Source organism: Microcebus murinus, chromosome 16 (genome assembly GCF_040939455.1).
Source record: "Microcebus murinus isolate Inina chromosome 16, M.murinus_Inina_mat1.0, whole genome shotgun sequence".
NCBI lineage: Eukaryota > Metazoa > Chordata > Mammalia > Primates > Cheirogaleidae > Microcebus > Microcebus murinus.
The window spans coordinates 15,073,549-15,093,656 of record NC_134119.1 but is presented as its reverse complement, the minus strand read 5'-3'; positions in this window follow the sequence as shown (position 1 = coordinate 15,093,656).

Here is a 20,108-nt window from a genome sequence, read left to right as displayed (position 1 = left end):
ACATCCTAAAACTCTTAAAAAGCAGTGATGCTATATGTTTAAGATTCCCATCTTTTTTATTCACCTGAGGTCTCAGGTTCTGTGAGGAAATAAAAAGCAAAATTCAGTGATGTTTATACTCATTAGTGTGAGACGAATAGCTTAACAGCCTCGATTCTTTCCTTGAATTCATAAACAGAGCAAAGGAAAAAAATCCACAAGTAGTCAGAATACAGGGATTTAGTATAATTCCTCTTGTACTTATGCTAAAAAAATTAATTTAAAAAGTTCTAACAGAGATGACTTTGATTTACTAGAAAAAATAATAAAAAATTATAGTTTGGAAATTTTTTAGAAGAGGCAAAAAGGCTAGAAAGTTATTAAAGATTACAGAATGTTGTATGGGGGAAAGAATCCTATCAGAATGACTTTCTATGTCTCTTTCAGTACTCTTTTTTTCTGTGAAGACCAATTTAAAATGTGCCCTTTTAAAAATAAAAGCATAAACCAGGAGTAGTCTAATTCCCAGTAATGAATGAATGGCTAGTCCTAGGCCTGTCACGGTAAACCACCCCTCACCTTTTGGTCTAAGATTCCAGGAGTCAGGGCGAAATGAAAGTAAACCAGCTTTTTTATTTTATTTATTTTTTTTAAATTGTTTTTTTATTTCTCCATATTATGGGGGTACAGATTTTAAGGTTTCAATAAATGCCCTTTCCTCTCCGCCCCCATAAGTCTGAGTTTCCAGCGTGACCATCCCCCAGATGGTGCACATCTCACTCATTATGTATGTATATACCCGCCCCCCTCTCCCCTCCCACCTGCCCAATAATCTATTACTGTAGTACCTATGTGTCCACTTAGGTGCTGCTCAGTTAATACCAGTTTGCTGGAGAATATATCTGGTGCTTGTTTTTCCATTCTTGGGATACTTCACTTAGTAGTATGGGTTCCAGCTCTAACCAGGAAAATATAAGATGTGCTATATCACCATTGTTTCTTAGAGCTGAATAGTACTCCATGGTATACATATACCACATTTTATTAATCCATTCTTAGATTGATGGGCACTTGGGCTTTTTCCACAGCCTTGCAATTATGAATGGTGCTGCTATAAACATTCGGGTGCAGGTGTCTTTTTTTGTAGAGTGTTATTGGATCTTTTGGGTAGATGCCCAGCAATGGGATTGCTGGATCAAATGGTAGATCCACTTGTATCGCTTTAAGGTATCTCCATATTGCTTTCCACAGAGGTTGAACTGCAGACTGGCTTCAACTCTTCTAGGTAATCCAGAAAATTCCAAACCCAAAAACTGGATTAGATTATCCCTGATTGCTAGTGCCCCCAGGAACCTGGAAAAATCAATTTTCCCAGGGTTGTATAATATGGCAGGACCAAAATTCTTGTGACACATGTTCTGAAACTGTCACTCACTATACTCATCACTTGTCAGTGAAATAAAGTTAAGTGTAGTATTTTCAGAGAGAAAAGAGGAGATGGAAGAAAGGAAAAATTGGGAGGCAAAGAAAAGTTACCTTATACTGCAAATTACTTCTACAAATAATTTTTCAAATGCAACGTCCAGCACCTAGTCACAGATAAATAAGCACATGAAAAGACACGACACGATACAGAAGAGTCAGCAGAAACAATCAACAGGAATAAGCAGGAATATATGAATACTGAAGAGAGAGAAGTATGTGGATGATTAAATAAGATAGTAATCATATTATTATTATTATTTATAATATGCAAAAGAAAAAATTGAGAGCAAATCAAAATGTCCTTCAACTCCAGAATTGAGTGTTTAATCACACGGTGGAATACTGCAGAGCATGGTCAGCAAACCAAGATACATGAGCCATGCCTGGCCAGTGGCCTGCTTTTTATTTCTTTATGGAAAACAAGCTAAAAGTGTTTTGTTTTGTTTTGTTACATTTTTAAGGGATTATTTTTTTTCAAAGGAAAGGAAATGCATAATAGAATTTACATGGCCTACAAAGGCTAATATACTTAACTTTCTGGCCCTTTAGAGAGAAAGTTTGGCCCTTGCTATGGATAAATGAAAATGCACTGCAGCTACATACTGCAGCAACATGGCTGGATCCTCAACATACGTCATGGAGCTAAAAAGAGCAAGACCAAAAGAAAAAAACTCCAAAATGATCCCACTGACATAAGTTTAAAAGGCAGAGAGAATTATAGTTTCGGGATCCATTCTTAGGTAGTGAAATGATAAAGAAAAGCAAGGAAGGGGTTACCATAAGTGTCCGGAGAGTGGCCACTTGTAGGTGGCAAAGAGGAGAATGTCACTGGGGAAGGGGCAGGTGGGGAATCGAGCTTCGGAAGTCGTAGCAATATCTACCTGAGTGGCTGGTCTGTGTGGCAGTTACTCGAGTATTTACAATAATTTGTTAAAATGTACATTTATATCTTACGCATTTTTCTATATGTGTATCCTATTCTGTAATAAAAGGAATTTAAAACGTGAACTTTACACAAGTCTTTTTTTAAAAGGGAGGGGAGGAGGGAGAGGGGAGGGATGGAGGGAGAGAGGAAGGAAGGATGGAAGGTCTGTAAACTTTAGTCTACCAGTCAAGTTGACGTTCTTTGTATAAATGAAAAAAAAAAATCTTAAGCGGTATGTTCAACTACCCCTTGATTTGAAAGGTAATTTCATAGAAAATGATTGCCCATTTGTATGTTTATAAAGAACTTAGCTTGGAGAAAAAGACAGTACTCTTGCTGTGAATCAAATATTTACGAAAATAGCCATGGCTTTTCTTTCTTTGTTTCCCCACCTGTGCCCAGCCTCCCAACCTTGCAATGTGTTAACCACCTGCCTTGCCTGTGGTGGTCTTGGAGCCTTTCAAAGATGTTAACATTTTCACCGCATCCTCTCTAAAAAGATTTGAACCATTTTTCCATGATTATGGAGGCCCTCATTCTTTTTCTCATATCCTTTTTCTCTCTGAAAATATTCCGCTCACCTATACTTCACTGCCGAGTGATAAGTGTAGTGAATGACAGTTTTAGAACATGTGTCATAAGAATTTTGGAGCTGCCTTTTTATACAACTCTAGGGGGGAACGTTCACCTTATGGCAACTCCCTATAACCGTGGGGTGCCCAGACTTCATAGCTTATGCAGCAGCCTGGCCAGCCCTGGGTTGGGGTGCGGGAGGGGTGATATTAAGATTTCTGTGGGTTTCAGTTAAAAGGGAATGGGTTAAGTCTATTCATAGAGGAGTCAAGCTAAACAATAAATGGACTTCTTGCTCTAAAATTTCCAAAAAAAAAGTAGTAGGAGCCATGCACTTGTAGTGCTGTTCACCATACAAAGCTCTATCTGATTTACATACCTTCTAAACTCCCATATAGGTGGTTGGAGTTGATTCTCACAATTAAATCTAATGACAGCAGCCAAAGTAATTTGTTTATGTGAACTGCATCAGACAGAACTGGGTTTAAGTCTGGGCTCTACCTTTTACTAGCCGTGTGAGCTTCAGCAAGTTGCTTAACCTCTCTGAGCCTCATCCTAAAAAATAAAAAATAAAAAAATAAAAAATAAGAAAATGATGAGGATAAAAGTAATCATCTGTTGCAGAGAATTAAGTGAGATTATATATATAATTTTATATATATGTATATATATATATAAAATGCACAGTGCCTGGCACAATAGATAATGCTCTTATTATTTATTCTCTGACCATTCATGCCTCCAGCCAAAAACATGCGCAAAAATATGTCCTGCCTTCATTAGTCCTCCAGTCCATAACCCAGGAGAGACCTCCTGCACCTTCTAATCCCTCAGATTCCTACACCCACCTCTGCCATACCCAAGCAACCACCAAGTACCACCCAGGACCCTCAATTCCCACCTGCTTGTATTCTCTCTCCTCAGACTCTCCCAAACCTCCTGTGGGACATTGACCCCCATTGTCACCACCTCTGTTTACTCATCCATCCACCTATTCATTCGTTCACAATTGTATTGAGCAGACAGAGTAGCTGAAGGCCTCTCTAAAGAGGTGACACCTGAGCACCTGGAGCAATTGAAGGAGTGAGCACAGAGATACCCAGAGAAAAAGTATTCTAGGAAGAGCAATTGATACGCACAAAGTCCCAGACACAGGCAAGTTTGAGGACCAGTAAGGAGGCAGTGGATCTTTGTTGAGTGCTAGGAGATGTGGATCCATGTAACAGGCCCTCTCGTAGTTCCATGAGGGGCCATTGACAGGTTCGAGCAGAAGGGTGACATTTTCAGAGCATCACACTCTGGAGGCAAGGATGAAAGCAGAGAGACCGCATAGAAGACCATGACATGGGTCCACTGAATGAAGATGAAGACGGTAGCAGGCGGTCATTCTAAAACACAATTCTGATCAGGTCACACGACTTGGCCCACGCACACATCACACATACACACACTTGAAACAAGCCCACATTTTCCCTGTTGCCTATGGAATAAAATCCAAACTCCAGCCCCCTCTTTCACCTCATGTCTTTGCACCTGCTGTCCCTTCCATCTGGAATGCTCGTCCCTCCCTTGTCTTTCCAGTTATTCTCCAAAACTCAGCTTTTATGTGAGCTCCCCTTAAAAGCTATCCTTGATCCCCTTCTCTCTGTCCTTCCCGAGAGCCTTAACTGCCTTCTTGTCTAAACTGTCTCTGCCCCCAAGGCCATAATGCTATGATCATAATTATCACTCTGTCTTGCAATGATGCACCTTCATTTCAAATCTTTCCTCCTGTACATTGTGAGCCTCTTCTTTGCAGCATTCCCTTATTTTAATTTTTTCTATCTTGGGCCCTTTGTACAAGCACTGGTATAACCTGTGTGTTTAACTTGTAATTAATTTAATGTAGTAGTAAATAGGATCTTCTTTCTGATTAATTTTTCAAGTAAAGCAGATTACTTGAGGTTGTTTTGGTAACTCTTTGCTAGAATATCAAGAATCTTTGTTGACATCACTTTTGGTACTTGTATCTCAATGTTCGTGTGTCACACTGCCAATTTCTATATGAGCTCGGTTTCAGAATTTAGCAGGGAATGCTCCCCCCACATTACTTTTCTCTCTGCCTTCTGTCCTTTCTGGGCTTTGAGATCAGTTTGAGCGGTGAACTTTGAGTTGGCATTGGACTTCTTGACCTCCTTGACTAACTCCTCCCTCTCAATCAAAACCAAACAAAAGTCATACACTTCAGAGTCAGCTTGACTTCAGCTCTACGAAATTTTCCCCAAATGTAGTCTTGAAATATATGATGTGCTTCCCTTTGGTCCTTCATCAGGGGTCTGCTCAACTTCAGTAAACACTAAAACACTGTCTTACACAGATATTTCTCTTTGGAAATTCCATGGAAAGTTAGCAGAAAGATGTTACCTACTGTGCGACATGGTTTGATTTTTAGCCTGGCCACAATTCTAAGTCCTGATGTGAATTTCCTTTCTTATTGCTTATCCTGCACATGTTAACTTTCTGCTTGGTAAAATTGCAAATTCCCAATGAAAGCTTTCTACAATTGATTAGACCCAGGCTGCTTGGCAATTTCTTTCTAATCTCTTTTATTGTGCTTTCCATAAAAATGACAGCCCTGGTATAAATCCTAGCTTAAATCAATACCAGTAAGTGCTAATCTCTTCACAGCACTGGAGATGAAAATGTCAAATGGTACCTGCTGGGCATTAGAACTCCCACTGTAAATCATCAAAAATTAAAGCAACACCAAATTGATTTTGTTTTCCATCTTTTTAAAAAATCAGTTTCAGATTCATTATTTTTTCAGTTGAGTTATTCTCTCTCTCTCTTTTTTTTTTTTTTCGTTTATAGTCTAGTTGGATGAGATTGATGAACTGAATTTGGCATGGCAAATGTGTTGATGTCTCACAGCAAAATATACAGAACTCAGAACTGTACTAGAAAGAGCCTTAGGATAAAGTTGATATTTTAAGTATGACACATATGTTTAAGTTACATTTTGATTCTTCTTCATGTGATAACATCTCAGTTAAGTGGAATCTTGGTTGAAGACAGCTACACAAGAAAGTTCCCAATAATGGTACAATCATGGAAGAAAATCTCTAGTCCTTTGTATCCCATCTTTGATGCTGTTGCCAAAACTACTACAAGCTACACTGGAGGATGCCCTCACTAGGGGTTGGCTGCCTGAAATCTGATCACCTCACAATCAAGATACAAAAAAATGCATAGCTCAAATGTTACATGTTCAAGTGATGCTGGAAGAATTAGGCAATCATAGGTTTTTAAACTCAGGAGAAACTTAACTAAGCATCTTGTTCAACTTCTCACCCTACCCATTTTATCAAGTAAAAAACTAAAACCTTGGGAGATTTAGTGGCAAAGTCAACATAGATTTACAGGCAAAGAAGTAGATCTTAGATATTTAATTCAGGTCTCTTTGTTGCATCATGGAGAAAATACAAGGACCACACCCACATTGAGCATAGGGCATGCAAAAATCTGATGTGTGTGTGTTCATAAAAATAGTTAATGCCCAGAGAATAGCCTCTTCATATATGTTAATGAAACAGAGGATTGGTAGGAGAAAACAATGTTACACATAAGGTGAAGACTTAATTTAACTATAGATGTTCCTTGACTTGCAATGGGGTTACATGCAGATAAACCCATCCTAAATCGAAAACATTGTTAAGTTGAAAATGCATTTAATACACCTAACCTGCTGAATATCATAGCATAGCATAGCCTGCCTTCAAGGTGCTCTGAACACATATATTAGCCTGCAGTTGGGCAAAATCATCTAACAGAAAGCATATTTTATAATAAAATGTTGACTATCTCATGGAATTTATTGACTACTATCCTGAAAGTGAAGAACAGAATGATTGTGTAAATACTGGAAGTATGGTTTCTACTGAATATGTATTGCTTTCATACCTTTCCATCATGCAAAATTAAAAAATTATAAGTCAACCTATTGTAAGTCAGGAACTATCTGTAGTTAGCTTTGGATTTGTTTCCAAACAAAATATTTTCTATTTTGTATGGTTCTCTTCCTTCTCTCATAGAGGACGCTAATTGACAATGAAATGCTTAAGAAATAAGCAGCATAAAGAAATGGCAGAAAATCACACATCCAGTAAGACAAGGCAGTTCATCAAGCAATGAGCAAGCCTTTGAGCAATGGAGGACTCAGGATAGTTCCATGAGCTGACTGCAAAGATTTCTCCAATCTCTGTCTAGTTCATAAAGTTATTCATTATTTTAAGCTCTTTAATAGCTATGACTAAAGTGCAAGTCCCTTAAAAGTACCTGTCTTTCTTCTCATTAGCTTAAATCTTACAAGAGTAGCAAATGCAGGTAACTATTCGAACCCAGCAGGGTGGACTCAGTAGAATACATCTGCTTAGCTCTAACAAACTGTTGGCAGGGAAGAATGAAGATACAATGTAACTAGCTCAACTAACTTTTGCAGAGTTGCCAGAAATCCAAAAATTGATGTGAATTCCCCCAATTTATAATTTTGACAATTAACTCAAAATATCTTAAGCACATCTGGGGGCCACCAATGTAGGATCTTTAACTTAAGAGTGAGAAACCAATTTAGGGTTTAATAAACAAGAAAGAGTGAACCATGAAAAGTTACCACTTTCAGTACCTGATGCTTCTCTTAACCCTTTGCATTTACCAGTGAGCAAACACTCCCTGATTCATGGGTATGTTACCTGTGGAAGGATGAATTTGTATCAGAAACAGAGAAGTCAACATCCAATAGCAAGTTCTAGAGAGAATGCTGTAGTATGTGGAACAAACAATGACATGAGAGTCATGATTGGGATTTGTATCTAGTTAAGCTGTAGAAACATAATTGAATCTCTCAACTTCTTGTGGAAAGTCTTCTCACTTGCAAATCTGGAATAAAAACACTTGCTTTACCTGAAGCACAGCTTTATCATGATAAAGGGGAGGGGAGGGTTTCCACAGTTGGAAAAATAGATGGTTGGAAAACATAGGATTAAAAACACTGATTCATTTGTTTAAGAAAGAAAGCCACCTGGCCTTGATGTAAGCCACCCAGGAAGGGTGTTCAGCCTAAATGCAACCAGGTCTCCTTTCTGCTTCTCAGTTCCTGCCAACTGATCATGAACCCAGAAGCCACAGATTGCAGATTCATTTAAACCTTTCTCTTCGTTTGCTATCCCTTAATCTGAAAAGCTTTGGAGATTACACAGATTGAGGCAGAATTCAGTCACTGGAAATAACTGCACTCTTTGTTGTGTGGCTTCTCTTTATTGGACATGTGTGTTGCCTTCCTAAAGCCTGAAGATTATTTAACAACCTGAGACTGTGATCAGGCTGAGCAATCCATGTCATATGCCTTATTGCTACCAAACTCAAGGAGGAGGGAAAAAAGAACAGTCACAATCTGTCTGTTGGAACTGTTGCTTTCCCCTTGCCCGGAGCCAACACACAGCTTCTCCTGTCTTCCAGGAACTGGTCTTCCCTGCTAACACTTGCAGCCAAGTCACAGCCAGGATGCTACTTACCCAATGGTACCAACGTAGAGATACAAAAAGGCATCCTTTCTGCCCTGCCATGCATCAGTCACCCACTAGGCCTCTGCATATTCATAGTGTCCAGATCTCAGGGATCTGGGGTGCATTAGTGATTTGCGAGGGTGACTACAGATGGCAGATTTTCAAAGGTATTAACTTTGTCAAAGGAATACAGTAAAGAAAATTCTCTAAGAAAAGGATGTAACAGGATGCAGGGAGAAAGTGAAAAGCAAAAGAAAGGAGTTTCTCCAATAACAGCCTTTCTTGTCTTCTTAAGGGAAGCTGGAATGCTTGAGGCCAGCTGCAGGAAAATTTATTCCAATTAAGCAAGTATTTTGAGTGTCTTTATGCTTGTGTCTGAGAGCAAAACTCTTGAATGGTGGTATAATTCTCTGTGCATAGGTGGTTTAATTCGTAGCACCTAGATTAGTTCTAAGCTCATAGGCACTCAACAAAGCAGTAAGTAGTTGATTTGAAAGAATTCTATCACTTGATTCTTAAAAGAGCTCTCAAACTGAAACTTAAAGAAGTTAAGTGACTAGCTCAAGGTAACATTGCCAGGAAGTCATAGAATCCAAATATAACTAATATAAATGTAACTAATAAGTACATCCTCTTTCCCTTGATCATGGAGAGAAAGAAAATGGGCCTCAACTTCCTGGTTGAGAGAATGGGCTCCATGGGCCAAACTCCTTGTGTTCGAATTCTTGCTCTACCTTTTAGAAGCTCTGTGATTTGGCTGAGGGGAGCAACGTAACCTCTTTGTGCCTTGGTCTTGACCTGTGTATAATGGGGATAAGACAAGTGTCTACTTCAAAGCATTATTTCAAGTAAGAAATGAGTTAACATGTGTAAAGACTTTACAATAGTGCTTGATGTATTGTAATCACTCAGTTAATCATTCGTTCAGTTAATCCTTTTAGCTATTTATATATGATTATTAGAGTCAGGGGATATATTCCATCCAGTCATAAAATCCACAAATTAAGATGTAAGGTCCCATATGCTAGATCTCTTGAAAACATAATGCAAATGAGGGAGTAGAGAGAAGTGATTGAAAATCACCACAATCTTCCTTTGCACTAGAATGATACATCACCATCATCTTCATCATCATCATCATTTTCAGTATCTCATCACCAACTTCCATTTCATAACACATTCACTTCATGTTCTGCTTACACACAAACTTCTCCACTAGACAAGAAAGGGACCCATGTTGAGGTCTTCATTCTTCAGTCAGGTTAAGAAAGACAGAGATGGAAATTTCACTGTCCTCATGTGAATATCTGACATTTTCAGCTAGGATGACAGCCTGACACATGGAGATACATTAGGGCATAGGTTGAATGCATCCACCTTCACGTTCTATCACTGACCACTTAGCATCCCTTAATATCACTGAACCTCAGTTTCTTCATATGTAAAATGAAATAAAAATAATAGAAAGAAAATATAGGTAGAGTGTCTAGCTCAGATTACTCTAGGTAAGCACCGAATTAATAGATCTTATTAGTCATTTGTCCTTTCTGAACCATTTCCAATTTGATACAAGTTCTAATAAAAGACACATGAAAGAGAGGAATAACCAAATACGTTGAGAGATGAGATAGTTCCTATAATTAGGCATCATATATGACTCTGAGCCTCCTGGAAGCTAGGGCAAAAATGAAAACTAACAGGTTTCACAAAAAGGAAAAAGCAAAAGAAATAAGGTCTAAACTGGCAATAAGTCATGAGACATTTCTCATGTAAAACCTTATAAAAGTAACATTGAGTGTCATGGTAGATAGGTCTCCTGACATCAATTTAATTTAAAAAATGCAGACCATATTTTTACTTGGATGTTTTAATAAGGAACTTGGATAGCAGCTGAGAGGTTAACATCAAAATCCATTTCAGTTCAAATGATTCTGGAGAGGATTAAGCTGATATGGTCTGAGAATGATGCCTAATGGTAATCACACATAATATAAGAGCAGAATCAGGAAAACACAACCAATCTGAGTGCTGTAGAATAAGGAATTTATTATAGCAATTCAACTTTGCACTGTTGTGGGAGGTGCTGGGAAAGAAAGGGTGAGAAAAGGGAAATTGGCAGATCAGGGGAAAATCACCAATTAGGCTTTCTGAAGCACTGGCACAGGGGAACTTGGAAGCCAAGCACCTCCAGCAACTGGGGTGGGCTCCCGAGCAGGGTTGGTGTGGAAGTCTAGGGAGGCTCCTGCCTCTTTATGGCTAGTGCCTTTGGGAGTTTGCAGCCAGGAGTCCAGTGGTTAGCCTGGAGTTGCTGTTGGTCAGCAGAGCTGGGAGTCAAAAGGGAGAGCTGTACTTGAGGTGGGGGAAAGGGTGATCACAAACCAGAACCCACCTCTGCACCAGCCTCTCTCTGTATCTGATCACCATGACCTTCAGAACATCGTGGCTGCAGCCTCACTTCACCTCTCTGAATCGCTCATAACGTTCTCATTTGGCCAACTCCAGTCTGGAAACATACAAGGAAGAGGATTCTGGCAAACTTAGCACCAGTTTAGCCAAGTGGGCCTAGAGCAAAAATCACACAGAACTCCATTCCAACTGGGATTTGAGGCAATTCAATTCAGATCCCAATGACTTGAGGAAACTCTACTGATCTCTGTGATATATATATATATATATATATATATATATATATATATATATATTACATATGCTTATTTAAAACCCAAAATAACCTTGTGGACCAGATAGCACATGTATTATTTTTGGGAAAAAACTGAGAACCGAAATGGTTTGTCCATCATAATTCTGATAAGGCTGAGAATCTGTGCCCTGAGATCCTTTAATATTCTTGTCACCACACCTGGGGACTTTTCCAAAATCATAAGATGAAAGGCAAGAGGTGAAATATAAGGTGACTTTCAAGTGCTTGCATTTCCAAGTGATGATGGCTAAAAATGTGATTGCAAGTCTGTACTGTGATTTTTGAGAACTCGATATCACATCATTGGAAAGACATTTCTTGCATCTTTTTTGTGGTCTCATAAGATTACTACTATTCTCCTCATTGTTGCAATTTGTTCTAGTTTCCCTTTCCCATTCTTTCTAATCCAAGGAGACGTTTTCAAAAGTTATTGCAATCATCAAGTTAGTATTAAATACTACATTTTAAATTTAAGATTTTTAATATCAGAGCTGAAAAACTTCTGAAAATTGTCAGATGGTCAATTTTTTTCTCCTTTATTATACATTTGATATTTTCTGAGAAACTACATGGTTTTTTTGTTGTTAAAATGATCAGACTGAAGATATCTTAAAGACATATTTCTTTCCCTTGGTTAGTATTATAAATGACAATTATATAATAAAGTAAAATCTTAGCCTTAAGTTGTATTTTCTTCCACAAACCAAAAAATAACCTTTGTTATGTCAGCTAATTTATGCTCAGCCTATCCTTTTTAACAATGTTTTTCTTATATTTGGAATGTGTCATTACATGGGATAATAATTTTGTGGCCCCAGATAAAGTAATGGAAGAAATAGAAGAAACTCAGTCTTATATTTATGTACAGATATTTGGAGTATTTCCATCTTGTAGACTTAAGAGTTATTCTCGTCCTGGCCTCTTATTTCAAAACTACTTCTCAGAGTTCTCACATTTATGTTTATCCTCATGGTAAATTGTTTTAGCATGGTAATATGCACAGATCAATTGCTGATGGCAGTAATGCTAGTATCGATCATGTATAAATATGTAATCGCTGAGAGACAAATGAGACATCTCCCCCTTCTTTTGGCCTGGTACAGTTTGCTCTTCTGGAAGATGCCTTTAGTACAAAGAAATTTCCAGGGATTTCTGAAAGCACATGGATTAAGCACTAAGAATTCTTTCAGATCAACTGATCTGCAGATGAAGAAATGCACAGAAATGACGATTTGTCCAGCACCGTGGACAGAGCCACCATGCTGCCATATTGGTGCAACAGATGGTGGCTCTGGGTGTTGTCACCCAGAAGAGCTCTGTAGCATTCATCCTATCTCCTTAAGCCTTTCCTTTTTCCTTTTTCTTCAGTGAGTAGTTCTTCTTCTTCTTCTTCTTCTTCTTCTTCTTCTTCTTCTTCTTCTTCTTCTTCTTCTTCTTCTTCTTCTTCTTTTTTTGGATAATTTCCTAACTCCTTAAATACTAGGATTTCCTAGTTGTTCATAATTTGAATTTTGGTTGTTTGGTTCTGGAAACTTTTCTTAAAAATGCCAATTTTGCAATATTATATTTTCCAAGCCTCTTAACATGATTTTCTTCCATATTATTTCTCTTGTCCCAATATATGTCACATTTTTGTTCTTCTATGTTGTGTTCTTTTGTTTTGTTTTATGTTGGCTACTGTGTTCACCCAGCCAAGCTCCCATAAGGCTGAGATTTGTTTTGGTTATAATTCACAAGATTCTTTTGGTCAGGTCACAAGTGCTCTGTCTACATATGTAATTAGTTGAATGTAAAAGTATTCTATATCCTGAAAATATATATCATGTGTCATGTTTTACATAGGTGATATGTCAGTCAGGGTATCAGCAAGAAAGAGATGGCATACACAGAAGAATAGTTGAGAGTTTATTAACGGATTGTTTATAAATGTATGGGAGGAGCAAGCAAATCCAGTGAAGCATAGTGAAGCCCATGGGACTAGCAACATACTGGAGCCATTTTCCAATTAGGCCTAGAGAGACAAGGGGAGGGGCTGGTTAATGGAATCTGGAAAGGGCTCCCTGACAGGAGCTCTGAAAGAAGTGAAGGCAATGTGCAGAGATCTAACACAGAAGGAGCCTAGAAAATGAAAACCCTGAACTGACTCTCCCACTCAACTCTCCAATGTTTTAAACAGTGCCTCCTGTTGGCCAAATCCAGTGGGAAGCTGTAAAGCAACAAGTCTCAGTGATATGATCCATAAAAGCCAATCTCCAGGCACAGCACACAGTGGAGAAGGATGGAGAGATCTGATTGGGAAAATGGAAATAACCAGACATATATAGTATGCACAGTTGGAGCTACATATTAATATCTGATAACGTTGAAAAATTACAAAGATAAACTCAGGTCATATTGCAGAACCCAATCTGTCCATATGTACCACGTAGTACTTATAACAAGTGACTGATCCTCAAGAGTCTCTTGCTCAGATAATTTGTTCGTCCTTGAGGATCAAAGCCAATTATTTTTCATGAAATCCTTCACTCAACACCACTCACCACTCAATAAATTAGTCAAACATGAGTAGGTAATTCACCATTGCCTACCACTCTAGCATATTCCTGACATACTTTTAAGTCAATATATTCGGCCATACCTGCAATTGACTTCATCTTCTACCAAAATCTTTTCCTCGATACAGTCAATGATTTAGCTTTTAAATTTTCCCTTGATTAAGGTGGAACATAGCTCTTAAAATTTGAAAATAGCCACAGTGGTTTTTGACAAATCACCTCAGCTAAAAGACGCAAGCTCATGCTCCTTATTTATTCATCTGTTCTTGCCAAGGAAACTTGCCAGCTCCTCCTGGTGCATGTCTCCTGGGAAAAATGAGAAGAGAAATAATAAGGGCACCTTAGAGAAACAACATAATTTTACATAAAATATTGTGGGCAATGGTGAAAGTTGAGATGGTTTTGCCATTTCATGTAGAACTGAGAAAAATAGCCCTCCTTTCCCTGACAGTGAAAGAAATATGAAGACACATTCTACCATAGATCTTTATCTTTTTAAATATTCATCACCATTTTAATCCTGACGTTTATATACTATTACATGGCAAAATGACAAACTGACTTCCTCTAACAAAGACTGAACCCATGATCCCATGATTTGGCCATGTCACCTCCATACTGTAACCAACTGAATCAAACTGTTATCAAAAAGTCACCAACATAAGTCAGTGACATGTTTATGCTAAGTGCTATCATTCCTATTGGCCTCAAACAAATGTAAGAGTCATTCTTAACACCCACAAATAAATAACCAGTGCATTGAATGTTACTCTCTCTACCTGGTATTTACAGGATGTGTTAGTACATCATCAGACCATTTATAACATTTTAGCTTTATTTTAGTAAACATTTCTCAATATAGTTCTGCTCATAAATTGCCCCTTATCCTAATGCATTTTCATCTTTAAGGAACAGGTATTGTAATAGATATCTGTTCTTTTTATCCATCTATCATCCTTGCCCCTTTCTGTAGGGTAAAGTTTTCATTTAATTAAAAAACATTGTTTTGTTTTCAAAGTTTTTATTCTATTTTCATAATAAAACACTGTGGCCCCAAGGAAAAAAATTGTTTTCTACTTTGGCAGACAATGTGCTAAGTCAGAAGTCACAGATGACTTTAGGGTCAGGAATGTAAAGCACATAAGTCAGGAGGCTTGGTGAGGATTCCAGCAAATTGGGCAGCTCAATCCCTATTACATGGAGTGGGGAGAATAGCAGCTGCTAAATTCAGCTAATTGTCACCATGTTGCCAAATATTTGGTTATTCTAAAAGAAGCCACATCTCTGAATGCTTTATGGAAAATAATCAATTTTAAAGGATTATGACTCTTTTTATTAATACTGCAATCCATATAAAACTTACTTGCAAGCTAGATGTTACTGGTGTGTAATCTCTAGCATAAATTAATGCATAGTGAATAGAGCTGCAATAAACATGGATATGCACATGTCTCTTTAACACACTGATTTCATTTCCTTTGGAGATATATATATATCCAGTAATGGGATTGCTGGATTGCATGGTAGTTCTATTTTTAATTTTTTGAGGAACCTCCACACTTTTTTTCATAGTTGCTGTACCAAGTTGCATTTCCACTGACAGTGTATAAGAATTCTCTTTTCTCTGCATTCTTGCCAGCATTTGTTATTTTTTGTCTTTTTAGTAATAGCCAGTCTAATTGGGGTAAGGTGATATCTTATTATGGTTTTAATTTGCATTTCTCTGATGATTAATAATGTTAAGAGTTTTTTCATGTATCTATTGGACATTTGTATGTTTTCTTTTGAGAAATGTCTGTTCAGGTCTTTTACCCATTTTTTAATTTTATTATTTGATTTTTTTGCTATTGAGTTGTTTGAGTTCCTTATAAATTCTGGATGTTAACCCCTTGCTAGATGCATAGTCTGAAAATACTTTCTCCCACTCTGTAGGTTGTTTCTTTACTATATGGATTATTTCCTTTGCTTTGTAGGAGCGTTTTGTTTAGTGTTATCTTATTTGTTTACTTTTGCTTCTGTTCCCTGTGCTTTTGATGTCTTATTTAAAAAATCCTTGCCCAGTCCAATTTCATGAAGTGTTTCCCTTATTTTTTCTCCTAGTATATTTTATAGTTTCCAGTCTTACATTTAAGCCTTTAATCCATTTAGAGTAGATTTTTATATATGCTAAGAGATAAAGGACTAGTTTAATTCTTCTGCATGTGGATATCTAGTTTTCACAACACCATTTATTGAAGAGACTGTTCTTTCCCTAATGCATATTCTTGGCATCTTTATCAAAAACCAAGAATGGAAAAACAAGCACCAGATATATTCTCCAGCAAACTGGTATTAACTGAGTAGCACCTAAGTGGACACATAGGTGCTACAGTAATAGGGTATTGGGCAGGTGGGAGGGGGGAGGGGGGCGGGTATATACATACATAGTGGGTGAGATGTGCACCATCTGGGGGATGGTCATGATGGAGACTCAGACTTTTGGGGGGAGGGGGGAAATGGGCATTTATTGAAACCTTAAAATCTGTACCCCCATAATATGCCAAAATAAAAAAAAATAATTAAAAAAAAAAAAATCAATTGGCTGTAAATGCATGGATTTATTTCTAGGTTCTCTATTCTGTTTCATTGGTCTATGGGTCTGTTTTATTCTATTAACAGGTTATTGAATAAACAAACTGTGGTATCTTCATGCAATGAATACTAATCAACAAGAAAAAGGAATAAAATATTGTTAGATATTATTACAACATGGATGAATTTCCAAATAACTGTGCTAAGTAAAAGAATCCAGACAAAAAATAGTACACCATGCTGCATGATTCCTAATGATTTAGAAACATTGAATGTATGCTGAAAAACTAATTAAAATTTCCCAAACACCTTAATTTTAAGAAAAATGCAACCTCATCTATAGTGGCATAAAGCAGGGCAGTGGCTGTCTGAGGAGGGGTGATGTGGAGTGATGAGAAGGAAGGATTACAAAGCATGAAAAATTTTTTGGAGGAGATAACATATTCATTATCTTGATTGGGGGGATTCTTCCACAGGTGCATACATATATCAAAACTTATCAAAATTGCACGGTTTACTATATGTCAATTATTCTTCAATACAGCTGTTTTTAAACTTTTTAAATAAATTAAAGTACAGTGAAGTGTGTTATTTGAAATTAAGAATATTTTAATTAGATCCTATATAAATTATAATCTCTTGATTGTAGAATTTGAAGAGAAAAGAAATCTACAAATCCACTAGGGATTGTGCTGAGTGGCTAATTCTAGGAAAATCTGTTTGTAAGAGTATAATTTTTGATTTACTGTCTCCAGTATCATAAGATAAAGTAAATATTGAATAATGAAGTTTCCTAGAAATAGACTATATCATATTTCTGCAAACCATAAAAGAATAGAATATTTTCAAAAGAATAGAAAAATGGTATATCTGAGAGCACAGTCATAAATCTTATAACTGTTCTTTCAACATATTTAATAACACTATACATTAATTTTTCTATTTGGGCTAAGTCATCCAAACTGATACTAAACAGTGTATATTACCCAAAGCATTCAGATCAAAGTAAGGACTTTCCTAGAAGTTTATGTTTCATTACAATGGACAGAGTTGACCTTATAGAACTTATATATATCTTTCATTGTTTGCATTTTTATTTTACACATAAATTTTTATCTTTTTATTCCAGCTTATATTTGCTAACCAGCTAGGTACATTGTTCTCTCTGAATTATTTCTCTTTTTATATTTTTTATTTATTTTTTTCTGAATTATTTCTGTTATAGAAATAGTATGTTATTCTATAACATAGAATAACTCTTGAGCATAATATAGTTCAAGTAGTCCAAAACAAACTTCCCTGTTAAAGATAATTTCCATAATCATTTAGAAAGTGAATTGAGGATTATTTATGTATTTTTTTAAAGACCATGAAAAATAAAAGAGAATTAACACAAAGTAGAGCATTCATAAATAGGTAATAACTTTCTAAAGACAATAAGCAATGTTCCAATAAGCCTTAGAAATAACTAATTAATTTTCCAACTGAGCAAACATTATTTTGTAGTCCTGTAGACCTAAAAGGGAAACTAAAGATAGTGAATAACAATGTGTTCCTAATTTTTGAAAGATTAAAAAAGGCTTTAGTCCTCATTGCTTAGCTACTTCAAATCCTATCAAAGTAATAGAACCTAAACTAGCACGAGAAATAAATTTTCACTTTCCTGGAAAATAAGGAAGCAAGGAGTAGCTTTTGTTTATGAAGAGTTGATTAGTCTGAATAAATCTTATCACTTTATGATGTTATAAAAGGATTATAACCCAAAACACTGTAGATTCAATGCTTTGATGATAATAAAATACTTGATGAAGCCCCATAAATTCTCACCACTATATTAATTTTAGATGGCTTAGATAACAAATCAGCTGAGAATTTTCAACTGAAGGAAAAATAAAGATAAGTCATTTAAAGGAAAGGCATAAGTTGGCAAAAGCTATAGGAATTGGAGGTAGGACCAGCTAAATCCCAGTAATGTAGAAAAAGTCAATGGATACTGAAAAACTAAAATTTCCCAAGCACCTGAATTTTAAGTTGCAGCAAATGTGAGAGTGTTGATAAATACTACAGAAAAATGAGATCAGACTTTGTCAAATAAGAATTGTCTGGGAAGAAAAAAAGGCGTGATCAATGTTGAGCTGGAATTTGACAGAAATCTACAAAGATGTAAAAATATTTCAGAAAGCCTGTGTATGGACTGGGATGGAGGAAATAGAGAGAGCAGGGTCATTAGGAAGAATCAACTTGAAAGACTTAGTAGTACAATATCATAGTGGAGAATTGTTACCACTCAGTGAAAGTATCACTAAATAGCACTATTTCCCTACACCCACAATCTTCTCAATTGACTTCTTTGATGTTCTTCATGTCTATTTTCTAAAGACTTAGATTTTATCTCTTTTGCTGCTTCTGAAATGCTCTCCATGACTGTGACTCTATCTAATGTAATTTTCACATTTGGTGCCAGTTTTCTCAAATGATAACACAGAGCAGGAAGAACCACATAGTCTTGTTTCATGCCAACTTGGTACCTTGATTCAAAATATAGATGAAATATAAAGAAACAAAAGACAGAAAAGGGTTGAAGATCTCCCACTAAGAAAATCTGGTGTTATAATTAAACACATGGACTATGAGAGAGTAAATTGTGGAGCAAGATAGGGTGAGAAATGAGCCTCTGAGCAGAAATGAACTGAGGGACCTGGAGTTGATCTGTTCCCTTCTATTAATATTTTCCTAGAAACCTCATCTGCATTCTGGCTGCTTTCATCTTTAGCCCATGTCCTGGCACCTCACTTACTTTTCTTAAAGAAACTCAAGAAATAATAATGGTATACAGATTACTTACGTTTTAATGAAAATCTTCAGCAATGTTCATATTTTTATGTCAGCAACCAGACTTGCTCTGAATACAGTGTGACCCATAGCTTTAAAAACATATTTATTTCCATCAATAGTGTTTTTCTTGTATAGATTCTGACTTCATGCTAAAATGAAAAGGGAGGGTTCTGTATATATATATATGAGTGTGTCTGTAATGTGTCAATGGTATAAATTCTCCCTCTCCTCTTCTCTCCTCCCCCCTCCTCTCTTCTCCTCTCCTCCCCTCTCTCTCTCTGAATTGCATACACTTAAGCTCCTAAGAAAAGATCTCTTACCTCTTACTCAAATAAAACAGGATTTTGAACTTTGGAGCTAAATGATAAACGAGATCAGTGTAAATACTCTGTAATTCAACAATATATAAGCTGCTTAAAAACAATCATCTTCATTTTGTGACAGTGCCTTCCTGTTTCCTCCCTCTCAGGCAAGAAGGGCAAGTCAGTCGTCGGCAGTTAACAGCCTCCAGTGTGAGTGGACGTTTCTTAACTGGATAACTTAGTTGTCTCCCCCCCCCCCCCACTTGGCCTGTAGTCGCCTCCAGCCGAGGGCGCTGAGCGGGAGTCTTGGCCCAGCGCCTGAGATCAGTGGCTACACCTTCCCAAACTCGCACCCTCGCTGTCCTTGTGCAGCCCAGCCACGCGTCCCCAGTCTGAGAATGCACCTCCAGGCGTGTCAATCCCGGCTGCATCTCTCCTGACCTGAAGGCAGTTTCCTTGGTGCAGCCGGGACTCCTGCAGGAGTCCCCTCCTGTCACAATCGCCGACAGGGGCAAGCCTAGTCTCCTGCTTGACTTCCCAGCTGCTTAGCTCCTGACCTGCCTGGAGCCTACAAGAAAAAGAAAGAAACAAAGCTCGTTCCTGCATTCTAGCCTCCCATAGGTCTCCCCCCTAGAAGGCTAC